The 16028-nt window shown below is 55.7% G+C and overlaps 1 non-coding gene across 1 annotated transcript; it reads left to right on the forward strand.

The window, feature by feature from the left end:
- Positions 1–2747: 2747 nt before the first annotated feature.
- TRNAW-CCA (transfer RNA tryptophan (anticodon CCA)) lies at positions 2748–2820 on the forward strand. Its single transcript has one exon. It is a non-coding gene; the product is annotated as a tRNA-Trp (tRNA).
- The last annotated feature ends 13208 nt before the right edge of the window (positions 2821–16028 follow it).

The following is a 16028-nucleotide window of genomic DNA, read 5'->3' on the forward strand; positions in this document are numbered from 1 at the left end:
GCCGCTGCTGTGAGCAGATGGTGACTTGAGCCGTGCAGGCGCCTTCTCTGTGCTGTCTTTGGCTTCAGGCCAACCTGGCCACTTAGTTGTGTGACCTGAGTGCTCTGTGTCCCTCTGTGCCTCCCTGTCCTCACACGTGGGACAGAGGGCCTTGTTCTTGCCTGGCAGGGGTGTTCTGGAGATGACACGGCGGTAGGCACTCGGGTGACATCTGGACCTAGAGAACGTTCTGTGAGTGGCAGTTCTGATCGGGAAGGGCTCCTGCCTCATCCCTGCCAGGGTAGGTCCCAGCGTGCCTGGACCTGGAGGCGCTATCTGCCCCTCCTCTGCCTGCTGCCTGCAGCTGGACGCGACCCCACAGCTCCCCCTCAGCCCCAGGACTTCAGGCCTTGCTCTGCCTGCCCTCAGAGGTCCCCCACACGCCTGTGCCCAGCAGGCTGCAGTCCCCCTTACTGCTACAGCTGGGGGCAGGATGGCTCCCTGGGAAAGTGGGCCAGGAACCTTTGACAGACCAATAGTACCTGTGGGCTGAGGGGCTGTCCCATATTTTTCTCTATTCATTCATTCACTTGGGGAATTGGAGGGCTTCTTCAAGGCTGGTAGGCCTAACATTCCTATGGCCTCCTGAGGATGAGGAGAGGTAACAAAATTCCTCACTGGGAAATGGTCCAACAGCAGACACTGGGACCAGAAGTGACACTTCCCTGCTCCGGGATCCACCCTGACATTGGAACCCACTTTGCACTCAGCTTGGTGTGCGGCACTGGCACCCACTGCCAATGTTGACTGGATGGATGGATGGATGGGTTTGTCAGTGGAACAATGAAGGGAAGTCAGGAGAGGCTCCTGGGCCTTTACACATGTGCTCAGCCCTGTGGCGTCTTCAGTAAGGTGTGCAAAAGCCAGCGCACCCCCTGCTCATCATGAGCCCTTGGCTGATGCTGAGCAGCCAGCACTGCCTGGGTCCAGTGGGCTCTTCCTGCTGCAGAGTGAAAGTTTTTGGGGCTCCCTGGGACCTGGGGCATCCCCAGAACCTCAGGACCCTGAGCATTTAGCCCCCCTCTCTGGGACTTTGTCTTTGGCTGGCCTGGCCTCCTAACTGCTGGGGGGACCTCGTCACCTGACCCCCCCCTGCCGCTGAACCTGCCTGGCCTGTACTGTGGAGCGTACTTCTAGCAGTGATTTCCCTGTGTTCCAGAAGGCAGGCTCAAGGGCTTGTCCCTTGGGTTGCTCCTGTGTGTGTATACCAAGCAGTGCCCATGTGCTGCTGTGTGAGGACATGTCTGTTTCATATGCCTGTTGTACGTGACTTGTGTATGTATGAATGCACGAGTGCGTCTGTTATCGTGTGTTTTAAGTTCATCCACTGCGTGTGAGTGCATTTCTGATTGTGTATGGATTTCGAGTGTATAGAAGTTTGAGTGCACAAAGTGTGCGCGTGTGTGTGCGTGCGTACGCAGATAAGTGCACATCCTCTAGACATCTGCATGGCAGGACAGGTCCTGCTTGACTGGTGATGGGTGCCTGTCTGTGTCTCCTGCCCTTCTCCTTGGCCCCACAGAGGGAGGGAGTTGCCTGGAGCAGGACTGAATGAAGCCAGCTTGGCCAGGGTGCTGGATGGCGGTGGGTGTTGGAAACCTGGCAGGATGGGGTGCTCAAGACTTGGCTGGATACCCTGAGAGCTTGGCCTTTGATGTTTGACCCGAGGCCCGTGGTGGGGGTGGGGCTTGTGTTGCTGGGGTCTGTGAGTCGCATGGGCTGATAAGCCCTCGGCTCTGCAGGAGCCCTTCCTTCCATGGACTGAGAGGCTTTGCTGCACACTCCCAGCCTGGAGTTGTCTGCAGGCAGAGGCCTTTCCAGCTCAAGCAGGCTCCGCTCCCAGGCTGAGGCCCCTAGTGGACCTCAGCAGCTCTCACTCTGTATCCTGTGTGAGTAGTGCTTAGTCGTGTCCGACTCTTTGAGACCTCACCCATTGGGCTTCTCTGTGCGTGAGAGTCTCCAGGCAAGAATACTGAAGTGGGTTGCCATGCTCTCCTCCAGGAGATCTTCCCAGCCCAGGAACCAAACCCTCATCTCCTGGGTCCCCTGCATGGCAAGTGGATTCCTTACCCGTTGAACCATCGGGGAAGCCCATTCTGTATCCTGGTTGTGCTCAAGTTCATGCAGACCATATTGTTTGGTGCTCCTTGGAGTTGTGCCACTTTGTGGCCCCTCACGAGACGTGCAGACCCTCAGCTTCCATCTTCCCAGCCCCCTCTCTCCTCAGCCACTCACATCCTCTGTGCTGCTGATCACTGGCTTCCCACTGGCATCTCAGTGCCCACAGCTGCCGCCTCTCCTGGCCTTTGCCTGGCAGTTCCTTCTCCTGGAATGCCTCCCCTCCTGGACATCGCTCCATCTGGTACCGGTGCTAGGTTCCAGTCTGCCTCCACAGCTGGACCAGGGGTGTGCTGAGGGTAGGAGCTGCCCTCGTCTAGGTCCTGGCTCGGGTGCCTGGCACAGACCCGAAGGCACTTGGGCGTGTTGGTGAGTGACCAGGTGCATGGGGAGGGTGCCCTGCATTTGGGATGTCATTGCCCAGAGGACAGCCAGGTGTTACCTGATGGGCAGGTGATTTGAGGCAGGGACGATGTGGGGTGGGACCTGGGTGCAAAGCCCTAAATGTTTGCCCTTTTTCTGCTCTGTGGTCTTGGCAAGAGAGGGAACCTTTCGGATCCTCGGTTCATCTTGAAAGTGGGGCTGGGACTTCCCTGGTGGTCCAGTGGTTAAGACACCATGCCTCCAATGCACGGGGCTCAGGTTCGATCCCTGGTCAGGGAACTAAGGTCCCCCATGCTATCTGGTGCAGCCAAAATATACAAAAAAGAAAGAATAAAACAAGCTGGGGCTGGGAGCCTCTGAATGTTGTGTGGATCGGGAAGGGTTGCCAGTGGGAAGCCATGTGCTGGGTGCCTGCAGGTGTCTCTGATTATAGTAGTAACAGTAATTGGGGCTCAGCCATCAGTGCTGACCACACCTCCTGACAGATGGAAAGAGGCCTCCTCTGTGAGCCCACCACACCCGCTCTGCTCCCACCTGCTGAGTCTGAGTTAATCTTTGGAGCCCAGGCACTGCTGATGACATGCAACTCAGCCCTGCTCGCCAAGGCCCAGAGCCCACCAGGAATCCTCGTCTGGCCTGGCCACATGAGGCTCTGTGGCAGCGAATCAGAGTGCATCTTTGGAGAGCACGCCTGAGCAAGCCCAAAAGCAGCCATGCGACCCTGATGTGGTGCTGCTGATGGTCACTGCACGGGTCCCGGCTCCTCCAAGGGGGCTGAGCCTCTCTCTGTGTGCAAAGGGTGGGCTGGTGCACAGGGTGGCGGCCAGCAGCCCCAGGGCCAGTGCTCAAGGGGGAGGACTGCCCTTCACTGAAGGTTTGGGTGCCTCCTGGGTCCAGCAATCCGCTGGACTCAAGAGAAAGGGTCATGCCGTGGGACACACTGTACTCTGGCTTTGCCCCTCACCTGCTCTGAGTTCAGGAGGTGTTTCCATATGTCTGAGCCTGGCCTTCCCGTTTGTACAGTGAGGCTGGCTGGTTTCCAAGGGCCCTTCCTTCCAGCTTAGAGTCCTGTGTGTAAATCAAGAGCTCCTTCCTTTTTTGAAGAGATCTGCAGTCTCCTTGAGGAGACAGGACACGAGCCATCGGGGGCCACGTACTCTGAAGGAACAGTTTGAGCAAGTGGCTCAGACACCAACCTGTCTGGGAGGACGTGAGTTTTTGGGCAGGTGCCCAGGTCTGTCTTGGGGGGCCTTCTGCCCATCCCAGTCATGAGCGGCCAGTGCAGCCCTTCTGTGCATTTGGCTGCTTGGCCAGGCTGGAGTCTTTTTCTTTCCAGAGGGCTAAGCTTGCCGGGCCTCCTCAAAGTTAGGAGGAGAGAGGAAATTGGCCTCAGAGTGGGTGGTGCGGCCCTGTCCACTCCCTCCCGGTGCCCTCGGCACACGCCAGGGCTTGGACTTCTACATCTGTGTCTGGCCTGGTCTCCCTGCAGCAGGCACCCTTGTGTCCGGAGCGATCTGTGTCAAGTGCGGTCAGGCCACTCCCGTCCTTACAGGGCTTGTTGCCCACAGGCACAGATGGAGGGAGTTGGTTGCCTGTGCCAGGGCAGTTTGATTGGGAGAGGCTGTCTGATGTCCTGCCGCCACCCCCACCCCCTGCCAGGGCTGCTCAGAAAAAGTGCTGTGATTGATTAGCAATGTCTACCTTGGACCAGGAGCAGGTTGGCACTGCCAGTCTTATACAAACCTTAGTCCAGGATAACGTTCAAATTCTTGGTAACACTCAAGCTTCCCTCCTCCACTTGTTTCCCAGCACCCAGAAGCTCAGGTCGTTTTCTGCAATTAATTCCTGGTTTCCTTGTTTCTTGCTTCCACTTTAGCAAATCCTTCTGAGGGTACCGACCACATTCATTTGGTTACCACGGGGACTGGTGTGGCACCCAGCACCCAGTGAGTGGCAGGGATATGTTTTGCTAGAAACATCTCATTCTGAGTCCCCAAGAACACCCAGGGTGACCAGTTCCAGGCTGGGCAGCAGAAAGGGGCTATGCTGATGCTCAGAGGCTCCGAGCTCTGGGGCCCTGTTGCCTGGGTCGTGGTGGGGAGGAGAGATTTGTATCTTCTTATGTGGGCAAATGGTTTGGAGCATATTTTTTCATAGTTATAAGCAAACAATCCGTGCTCAAAGACACAGTGTGTGCAGTTCCAGAAAGTATAAATGAAGAAGGAAGAAAGCCCCAGGGATGCCTTTATTCAGCAGTGGTGCATGGTGGCAGGTACATTTCCTTCTAGCATCCCTCCTGCAGTCTGAGCTCAGTGAGAGCATCCTGCTTTGTGTGCAACTTTGCACCCTGGATTTTTTCACTTAGTGTTTTAACATAAGCCCGTCTCATGGTATTAAGTAAGTCTGTAAATCTGATTTTCAATGACTAATGTTACATCGTTTGGACATGCTGGGATGACTTAACTAGCCCATTATTTGGGGTTGTTTGGAATTGTTTCCACTATTTTGGCATTCTGCGTTTTCCTTTGACAAGCGGCTTTGTGGGAACAGCTGTGAGGGCTCCCTGTGGGGGAGAGTCACTTGCAGAGGAACGGGTGGGTCAGAGTGGAAGTGCTTTTAAGGCCTGAGGAAGATTGTTAGGGTACTTTGGGGGAAAGGGTGAGTGAGAGAAGGTTCCAGAGGGTAGGTCTATGGAGTCAGTTACAGGGTTAGGAGAGCAGGGTGCCCTGAGGTTGGGGGGCGGGGCTGTTCTGAGACTCTGCTTCTCTGGAAAGGGACGGCTGGGCCTGTGGCTTGAGCTGGGAAGAGTCCCTGGCTTCTTGTAGTGTCCTCTCACTCAAGGTCACGGCTCGGACAGGTGGGAAAGCAGGTGCTCATTGAGGCTGCTCAGCTCATGTGCTGTTGGACGCCGCGCCGGCAGCTCCGTGCTTCCCTCTGAGCTCACCGGGACGGGGTGCCCTCTGCGCCTGGTGCTGCAGAGAAATGATGACCGCCGTTCATCCCTTGTGCATCCTCTGGGCGCCTTCCCTGTCCAGTGCCTGCTTTCAGGTCGCTCCCGGTTGGCAGAGGGTGGGGGGGTGTAGCTGCGTCCGCAGCACTGCAGGTGTGGGGCTGGAACCATTGTGACTCAGGTGGCATAGCCTCAGGGCCCGGAGCAGAGCGTCCACCTTTGTGGTGAAGCTGGGCTTGGACTGGTGTGGGAGGACCATCAGGGGCTTCCGGATCTGGTGGGTTCCTGAACAGACGGGTCTCCTTCTTCTCCCTTCCCCCCATCACTTACCACCCTTTCCTGAGAAGCCTCCTGATTCCTAGGTGAAGATGAAGCCTCTAATACAAGCTGACAATTCAGAAAAGCATCCGGGCTCCACTGATGTTGGGGGTGGGGCTGGAGGCACCCCCTGCCGTCTGCCCAGTTCCCAACCCAAGACAGCTGCACCAGCCCCTCAAGATGCATCTGAAGAATGAGAGAAAGATGCATTGGTGAAAAATCTGGCAGCTGTTGGGTGCATGAGAGATAAAAACCATACTTTTTTTTTTTGTAACTGCCTTGTTGAGCTACACTTCATATACCATAAAATTCACCCTTTTAAAGCTCATAATTCCATAGTTCTTAGCTGTACACCTGAAACTAACACAACATCGTAAATCAACTATACGTCAATAAGAAACATTTTGGAGAAGTATAGTTAGGAAGTTTGAGATCGACATATACAGACTGCTATGTTTAAAATGGATAACAAGCACCACTGTGTAGCACAAGAAACTCTGCTCAATGTTATATGGCAGCCTGGATGGGAGGGGAGTTTGGGGGGGAATGGATACATGTATATGCATGGCTGAGTCCCTTTGCTGTCCACCTGAAACTATCAAAACATTGTTAATTGGCTATACTCCAATACAAAGTAAAAAGTTAAAAAAATAGTCAAAATAACATAAAAGAAACTCCAAGAAAAAATAAACATAAGTAAAAATTTTTAAATAGTTTTTAGATTATTCATAGAGTTATACAACCATCAGCAATATTTGTTTTTATAACGTTTCCATCAGCCCCCAAAGGAACCCCACATCCATGAGTAGAAAGCCCCCCTACCGGCAATCACTACTCTGCTTTCTATGATGACACTCTGGTGTGTATCTAGGTGCAGAAATTCCTAGATAAGAGGTCAGATATTGGTAACCCTTAGGTTAGGCTTTCACTGTGTTTTAAAACTCAGGAAACTGGAAAAACTCTATCCCTGACTCTGTTGAGAGTCTGGCCCTCTGGATCCTGACTCTCCTGTGGGAAGAGCCAGCCAGAGAGGAGGAGCAGCCTGCCCTTCATGGTGGCCTTCTGTTAGCCGCAAGCCTCACTGATCTCTATTGCCTCTCATCTTCTCCCAGCATGACCTTGTAAAGTGGGGGTCCTTGCTTGAGTCCTTTGCCTCCCCCAGGGGATACCGTGTAGTGAGGTAATTCCCGATCTATCTAGTCCAGCCAACATTCTACTTTGTAGCTCACTGTCCACAGTTGGGCCCCCCTTGAAACTTCTCTGACTCTTGCCAGGCATAAGATCTCTTTTCCCAAGGCAGAGTTTGTGCAGAAGTTGAAGGAACCACTCTCCACTTCCATCTCTATACCTGGACATGCTGTCTCTTGCCAGGATTGGTGGGCATGGATGGGCACAGGGATTTGGGGTGGGGGAACCTCTGTCCTGCCCGCCTCCCCTTCTGTGATACTTCCACACTGAGTCAAGCCACGTGTAAACGGGAGCCCGTTCCGTATCTCACGCTGTTTAACCTGCTGTGATGAAAGCTGTGGCAATTATATTTTAATTGAGATGCACGCTGCTTCAGCAGACACAAGACAGCTACAGCTACTGCTAATTAATTTTCTTCTGAAATGACAGCATTTAATAATTATGCTCTGTGGCGCTCATGATTCGGATGCAGCTTACCTCTCTGGGTGCCATTCAGTGGTTTCTACCCAGAGTTGGTTGGGGGCATTTTCATGTGTCTTGTGACGCATGTGGCTTCAGATGTGAGCAGACAGTCGTGCCCCACAGGTGGACAGTGCCTGTTCCTCGGGGCCTGGGGGAACTTGCCCCCTGCCCCCTCAGCACACAGGCCAGGGCCTCTCACTGGCCTCCAGTCCTCTGAGGCAGGAGGACCGAATGATGGAGAGTCTCGGGTCTGGAACATCCCATATGTAGACTTGGGTTTTAAGTGTAAACTTGGACAAGTTGCCTGTAGCCATCTCACCTATAAATGGGAAAAACACTGCTTCTCTCTGGGGTGACTAGGAGGCCACACAGACCCCTTGTGTGCCACTGGCAGACAGCACGGGCCCTGTGGGCACAGGCATGGCTGGGGCTGAGACAGACCGTGCCGGCTGTGAAATAGCCACCTTGACCCTTCCCCTGGGCTCCTGTCACTCTGTGTCCCAGGCGCTTGGCTTCTGGGCCTTTTTAAATGTCAGGTACAAATTCTTGTTCTTGGCTCAGCCCTGCCTGGGGCTTAGGACTGTCCTGTTAGTGAGACAGGGCCCCCGCAAGCCCTCTGAGATGGGACTGAACCAGATGCTGGTTTTTGTAGCTATGGAAGCTCCTGAAGCCAGCCCAGTGGCAGCAGGTGCCAGGCAGGTGGGGTTGGCATGGCGGGGGGAGAGGGCAGTGGCTTTGAGTACCTGCTGAGCGCCTGTCTTGACACACATGGACACATTTAATGCTTTCAGTGTGGAGTGGTTTGTGTTATGCCCAATTTCTAGATGGAGGAAACTGAGGCTCAGAGAGGTGGGGTTCTGCAGCTCACGAGAGAATCCAGTTCTGTCTGACTCTGCACCTGACTCCTTCCACTCTGTTGCCTGTGAATGGGTGGCCTGATGGGCAATGGGGAGACCTGCAGCCTCTGGCCCTGGGAGGGACTGGTTGAGGTCGAGTAGCACAGACAGATGTTAAAAAGGTAAGATAGGTGTGTGTATGTGGGGGTGGTCAGTGTTTCTAGAATCCAGGGCTCTGGTCCAGGATAGTGTCTGGCAGTGGGTCATGGAGATGCTGAAGCTGGGGCCCCACTCCCAGCAAACACCCCAAGGTCACCTGCACACCTGTGTCCTTGTTGAGGGGCTCTCCAGCCTGCTTCCCAGGCACCTGCTGTGCTGGGGTGTTTGTGGTGCTCTTTGCCTCTTCCTGGTGTGGGAGGGCTCCTGGAGAACCTGGAGGCTGTGCCTTGGGGCTCCTCTGACACAAGCTGGGTGGTGGGAGGCCTGTTGGATGGGTGCCCGGGGACCTTGAGGCAGGTCAGAGTGGGCTCTAGGTCTCATTCCTTCGTCCCCTTGACTCCCCTCCAGTTCTGAACTCTGGATGTGCTGTGAGGGTAGGACTGCCACTGGGAAGGGAAGGTGGGTTCTGAGCCGGCCCTGCTGTGCAACGTCTTCCCCTCTCTGGACTTGAGGTCCTCACCTGGAAGATGAGGGTTTGGTGAGAGACTCCCCTTCAGCTGGAAATATTAGGCGGTGGACTGAGAGTGTGGTGTTAGAGATGGAGTTGAGGGGCCAGATGGAGTTGTGATGGACTGCATTCTAGAATGGGGGAGAGACCCTGCCATTCTTCCTTCAGAAAACCTGAAGGAGGCCTCTTTTGTGAGCCTGCTCGGCCAAGGGTCATGCAAGAGTTCAGAAGTGGCCAAGAGCCAGTCCTGGTCCCTGAGTGATGTTCTGGGAAGGTTGATGCCAGGTGTGTCCGGGAGGCCTGGCCACTGCTGCCGGCTTCCCAGGGAAGGCTGACCAGAGTGGGGAGAGCCCTGGACTGCCTGCTCGCCCCAGCCAGGATACATGGCTGGGATATGTGGCTATTTCCCCCCTGAGTTTCCAGCAGACCCTTGGGCCTGCTCTCCTGCTCTAGACCTTCGTGCAGGGGTTAGGGGAGTGGGGTCTGATTGGGAGCAGCCCAGTGAGTCTTGCATAGCAGCTGCTCCTGTGGATAGAGGGTGGGATGCAAGGAGCCTGGCCAAGACCTCAGATTCACGGCTGAGCTCCGATCCCCACCACCCCACCCAGCTGAGAGCAGGAAGCTGTGAGGTCCAGAGGAAATGGCAGGGTATAGCGCTGCAGAGGTGAGGGGCTAGGTGTGAGGGGGCATGCAGGCATCTTGGCAGCTGTTCTCCCCAAAGGGACAGAAGGATCAGTGGGAGCGGGAGGGAAGGGTGCTCTGGGGCCAGCCTGTGTGCAGTGGGCTTGGGATCTTAGGGGGCTGCACCAGGAGCCCTGAGCAAGGAGGGTCCCCTCTGCCCCCAGCCAGGGCCTCTCCCACCTGGAAACCCCTCCTCTCACAGCTATGAAGCTTCTTTCTTAGAGAGACATCACCTCCACGCCACCACCTCCCCAGGGGTAAGCAGAAGCAGTGCTGGCAGAGAGTGTCTAGGGAGTCCCAAACTGGGGGCAGCTCTGTCTGGAGTGTGTTATTTAAGTGTGAATGGATGCGTGTGAATGAGTGTGTGACTGTGGGTCTGTGTGCAGGTGTGCCCAAGTATGAGAGCATGAACCAGTATGTGTGAATGAGTGTGTGACTTTGTGAGTGTGTGTGCTAAGGATCACGTGAGTGAACATGTATAAGCTTGTGTGAGAGCTGATGGGGAGAGTTTTCAAGTATGTGTGTGTGAGGAGTATGTGTGTGTGAGTGTGTGAGAGGGTGGGTGCTGGAGGAGGGTGAGGGTAAGGGAGGAGGTCCCGTGTCCCTCACCCCATGCTCGGGGCTCTGGCTCTGTCCCAGCTGCGGGGCTACAGCTGTATCTTCCTGGGCAGAGGGTGGAGGCAAGTGGGGGACCCACTGGCACCCCCAGCCCCCATGGATCTAAAGGCCCTTCCCCTGCACAGCCTGGGAATGAGTAGGTCAGGAGGGCATGGTGGCAGCTGGAAATAAAACTTGGGGATCTCAGCAGCCATTTCTTTCAGGTGGGCTCCCTGTTTGCGAGATGGGACTGAGGGCATCTTGTAGCTTAGGGCACCTGAGCCCAGCATGGGCCAGGTGGATACCGGGGACTCTCAGCTGCAGAAGCTGCTGTGGAGTCCGGGGGGCAGGCAGGGACACCTGGCTGACCAGTCAGCCTCACGGCCTCCGGAACCAGCCTGACCCGGTCCTCAGAGCCCGGGCCTGCCCTGGCCTCCTCCCTATCCTGGTCTCCTCTCCATCCTGGCCTCGCCCCCTCACCTGTCATCGAGTGCTGATTTCTTTGGCAGCCCCCACTCCCCACGGCTTCCTGGCTCTTGTCTCCTGGCCTGGCCGCATTCCACCCCTCCTGTGACTCAAGCTGCCCCCCGTCCGTCCTGACGCAGTCTTAGCAGCTCACGCTGTCGCCCCCGCAGCCAGAGAAAATAATTAGGGGAGTGAAGTGGGTTCCCTGCCAGGTTCCCAGGGCAGGTGATGTATGTGGGGGTGGGGCCGAGCCCTGGTCTCTGTGGCCTGTTTCAGGAGGGTGATGACAGGGTGACAGGGCGGGTGAACTGCTGGGCTGGTGCTCGCCTGGTTCTGGGTGTCTGGGGGGGTCTCAGGTTGTACATGTGGCTGGTGGGGCGAGATCGGGGGTAAAGCTGCCTCAGGACCCCTCTCCCTTTGTTTAGAGGGTGTGCAGCAGGCTGTGTGTCCTGAGCAAGGGCCTCTATCTGGACCAGGTGAGATGCCAGAGACCTGGCACCCTCTCCACACAAACCTAGGGCCTCCTGTCTGCCTGTCCTGCTCGTGGGAGCTGTGACAGGGCAGCCACGGGGCAGGGTTGGAAATACTAGAGCTGTTGTAAGATCTGCTCTTAGTTATGTCAGCAGAAGTATGGGTTGAACCAGAGGAGGGCAAGGCTCTGGGTCCAGCCTGCACTTGATCTGGGCACCAGGGCTGCCAGCCTTGTCAGAGGGATGGATGGTGGATGCTTCAGGGGGAAACAGATGTTAGAGAATCTTTATTAAAAAACTCTCCATCCCAGGGTGACTGTCGCATGAGCCAGGCTCTCAGGGCAGAGCGAGGCACAGGGGAGGGAGTCGGCACCCCCTTTCTGCACATCCATGCTCTGCCCCATGTGAAATCACTCTCGTGTGTCAGTGCAAGGCCGCGTGTGCCACTGGCTGTGTGTAGTACTGACGACCGGCAGCCAGACAGATACATCCCCAACCTATGAAATCAGTACGATTGTCCCTCTATGTTGCCAACCAGGAGCCATGTCCTGGGAAAGGCCAGTCGACCCCATGGCCTCCCAAGACAGGCTGTGACCCAGGAAATCCTGCTGGCCCCCGTCCTGGCCTAGGGTGTGTGGGAGACCCCAGCCAGGGCTGAGCACTGGGGCCAGGACCTCCTGCAGCCTGTGCCTGGCTTATCAGGCCCTTGTGGGCATCCTTGAGTCCTGAGCTTGGAGCAGGTTGGGGCCTTGGGGAAAAACACTATAAAGTCCGAACACTGGACTCCGAGAAGGAATCAGGATGGCCCAGCTTGGAACATGGACCTGGGAGACCTGAAGCTGTTGCCTGGAGGGTCCAGGCGTAATGTACCTTCCACCCTCCCCACTCGGCAAGAGAATTTAGACTCTCATGGTTCAGTGATCGGAGAAGGCAATGGCACCCCACTCCAGCGCTCTTGCCTGGAAAATCCCATGGATGGGGGAGCCTGGTGGGCCGCAGTCCATGGGGTCGCTAAGAATCGGACACGACTGAGCAACTTCACTTTCACTTTTCACTTTCATGCATTGGAGAAGGAAATGGCAACCCATTCCAGTGTTCTTGCCTGGAGAATCCCAGGGACGGGGGAGCCTGGTGGGCTGCCATCTATGGGGTCGCACAGAGTCGGACACGACTGGAGTGATTTAGCAGCAGAAGCAGTTCAGTGATAGTTATGGTTGGCATCTACTGAGGGCTTTCTCAGTGCTGAGGGTGCCGTGTTATCTAGCTCACTGTGTACAGAGACATTAACCAGCTCACCAAGGATACACAGCGAAACAGGGGCAGGGCTGGGGTGTGACCCTAACCACTGGGTGGTCCTGCCTCCCTAGACTCAGACCCACCGCCTCTGTTCTCCTCCCCAAACCTGGCAGGGTGCAGATCAGTGCTGTCTGGGGTCAGCGTGTGTTTGAGTGTGTCTTTCTGTGTGTGTTTGTGTCAAGGCTGTGTTTGAGTTTAGGCAAATGGGGAAAGAAAACAACACATGCGTCTTTCCTTGGCTTCATAGACATCACTGCATGGGGAAGGAATGTGGATTCAGCAGAACATTTTTTTCTCTGTAGTACGTAAATATCTTGGGATTTGTCAGTTCTCAGAAAGGCATCTATTACTCAGGTCTTACCTAGCAGTCGTCGCCGAAAGGGAAGCCTGGTGTGGAGACACACACACACACACACGCACACGCACACGCACACACACACACACACACCCTTTAGCAGCCAGAACGCAGATGCTTCTAGGATTCGGATGAAGCTGGCGTGTTGAGACCAAGGTCTAATTGCTGGGCTGCTCCTGGGAGGTTGGAAGCCACCAGCCTCGTGTCATCTTCCGTTCCTTTCTGATAAGCAGACGGCCTCTCTATGGGCATGCAGGGCCCTGGCGGGCTGTCCTGTTGCTGAATGGGTGAAAAAGAAGGAAGGAAGGGTGGGAGAAAAGAGGAAAAAAAGGAAAGGAATGAAGAGAAGAGTAAGAGAGATGAGGGAAAGGGATGAAGAGAGACAGGCCACAGCTCAAAGCAGGATCTGCAGAATCTTTCCAGGGGCGGGGGGGGGGGGGGCGGGGGGAGGATGGGGTGGTGGGTGTCACTCACTCCACCTCCCCAACAGGCCTCCTGGGATCCGAGGGGGATGATGATCCTGGAGACCTCAGTTTCCTAGGAATAGATGGCGTCACTGGCCGCTACAGATAGGAAACCTTGGCTCAGAGAGGTGACGACTCCTGCCAAGGTCTCCTGGCTAGTAAGTGGCCTTGCTGGCCTGGGAGTCTCCTCTGACTGGCCCTGGCCAAGCTGTCCCCTTCCTCTAGGAGAACACTGTTCCCCTGATTCAGGTCCCCATAGCCCTCTCTGATGGTCCCTCTCAGGTGAGCCTTCCCCATGCTCTGGGCAGGATAACCCACTCCTTCCTTCACCAGGAGTTACTATGTCACTGACACTTGCTGGTGGACCTGCCCCTTAGTCCACCCTCACAGCTGGCTTTCTCCTCGGAAGCTCAGAAACTGCACAGTGAAGGGCTCAGCCCAGTAGAGGTAAAGAGTAGGGGCTTGTGCGGGGGACCAGAGGTCATCTAGAATATGCCATTGGTTTGCCAGGTGTCAAGGAGCCTTGGTTTTTAGAAAGCAAAGCTTCACAGATAAACAGATGTTGATCCTAGCTCCCCTTTGCTCAAAGACTTCAATGGCCCCCAATTCCTTCTGTATCAAACCCAGACTCTGGCCCCCACTCTCCTTCAGTGCTGCCCCGTCCCTGGCTGTCTCTTGCCTCCTGCACTTCTCAGATCCTGTCTCACCTTTCCTACCTGCTGGGAGTGTAGGCCTTGCTGGGAGGCCCAAGGGCAGGCTCCAGGGCTGGTAGGCTGCAGGGATCCATTTCTGTCCCCAGGGCCCAGCCCACGGACCCCAAATGTGCTGCCTCTCTCCTGGCACATTCCCAGCACTCTGGGAGCTGCGCCCGAGGGACCAGGAGTCTGGCTCCCATGGCAGGTCATTTCTTGGCCTCTACGATATCCTCCGGCTGCCTTTAGCTCGTCTCCCCATGACTGCCCCACTCAAGTGTTGCTTCCCCTCGCTTGGAACCTTGGTTCCAGCACTGAGAAGGCCTGAAGGATGTAGGCACAAGTTGGAGATGTAGAAACCGAGGCCCAGACAGGGATATCAGTTCTCTAAGTGGTTGTGGCACAGAGGTTCCCAGGGCCCGGCTCCCTTCTCCCAGTGAAGTGTGGTGTTCAGCTCTGGGGAGGGTTTTCTGACGTGTTTCTGAGCAGTGTTACATCTCTGGAGAGTCTCAGGAGTCTGGCAAGATGACCCTGCCCCCCTGCGCCCACTGTCTGCTGATTGCAGCGAGGCATCCTTGCCTGCAGTTGGCTTATCCCCGACTCCGAAGCTCCCACGTGTCTTCAGTGAGTCCCCACATGTCTCTTTACTCCCATGGGAGTATCTTCCTCATGGGAGTCAAGATGCAAACCGGCACCATGTAAGGGGCTCTTATATGGGAAGGCACTCAGTAGCTATGAATCCCCCAACTCAGCTTTCATCTGGATATCTCAAAGGTGTGGCCATTTTAACCAAGACTCTTGGAACCGAAAAACAGGACCTGCACAGGTAGCCTTTTCATGGTGGAATTTCAGACTCTGGAGGTGGGGTGGATCCTGGGGAATTAAGGAAAGTGGGCGTTTGTTGGAAGCAGCAGTCCTGTCTGCACCAGACGTCCTGAATTGGAGGCATGATGTCATTTCTGGCCTGGAGCTTGATCTTTCTGGCAGTTTCTTAGCAGTGAAGGAGCTGATGGCACCCAGTTGCGATGGATGGAAGGATGCTTGACTGCTGGGGGAGATGGATGGAAGGATGCTTTGCTGCTGGGGGCACAAAACCAGTTTCATTGTTGGGGGCTCTCCTTCTACCCTGAATGATTCTTTTGTTCCACGAGGAGTGGGAATGCAGACCCCCGCTTGGGGTCCCCTCATCAAGTTTGAGAGATGTTGTACAGCACATCCAGTCCCCTTGAGGAAGAAAGGTGTTTTTCTATAGTATCAGCTCCTGCCTGCTCTTCCCCCCAAATCATCGCCACTTGGCCTTTTCTGGACCTCCTGCTGCTTTCTTTCTGGGCCCTTCCTCACTGGCACTCCATGGCCTTTCTCTTTCCTGGTGAGGAAAGGAGGCAGGGGTCCGGGGGCCCACCTCCGCCTCAGAGGCTCTCAGCACAGACTCGCCTGAGCTGGCCACAGTCCAGCACTTGTGGGGCCTCAGTCACGGGCAAGGATGGTTCGGTGGCACTGGCCAGGGTTCTCTGGGCCAAAGGAAAAACAAAGCAGCTGGCACAGTTCTCGGCTTTGGAATATTTCCTTTGGGGGTGTCTGGGGTGGGCCCTTGGTGGGAAGGGAGATGTAGGGGGAGACTGAGGATTTGAAGACGCTTTTCACAGTATTTCTGATAAATTCAGTTTCAGGCTGCCCAGTGGGGCCAGCCTGGAGGTTTCCAGCCCCGTTTCCTGGCTTCTGCAGGGGAGGGGCCTCCCTGAGGATGGAGAGCCAGACACTCTGGTGGACACTAGATTCCGTGGGGGCTGTGAAAGCAGTCAGACCCCCTGGCTGGGTCTCCACTGCCTGGCTTCTCTCTGTCCTGGTTTCTCCTCTGTGAAGAGGGAGGTAGTGTTGCTTCAGTGTGAAATGTAGGGAGGGAGAGTTGCCCTGGTGACCCTGAAGGGAGAGTCCTTTCTGTGGGCAGAGGAGCTGGGGGTGGGCAGAGCATCCTCCTCTGTTTGCCCTGCTGGAGTTGGGGTGCTGGAAGCAGCAGCCCCCATTCTGAGGCCCAGGAGGCCCCCC

Source organism: Capricornis sumatraensis, chromosome 3 (genome assembly GCF_032405125.1).
Source record: "Capricornis sumatraensis isolate serow.1 chromosome 3, serow.2, whole genome shotgun sequence".
NCBI lineage: Eukaryota > Metazoa > Chordata > Mammalia > Artiodactyla > Bovidae > Capricornis > Capricornis sumatraensis.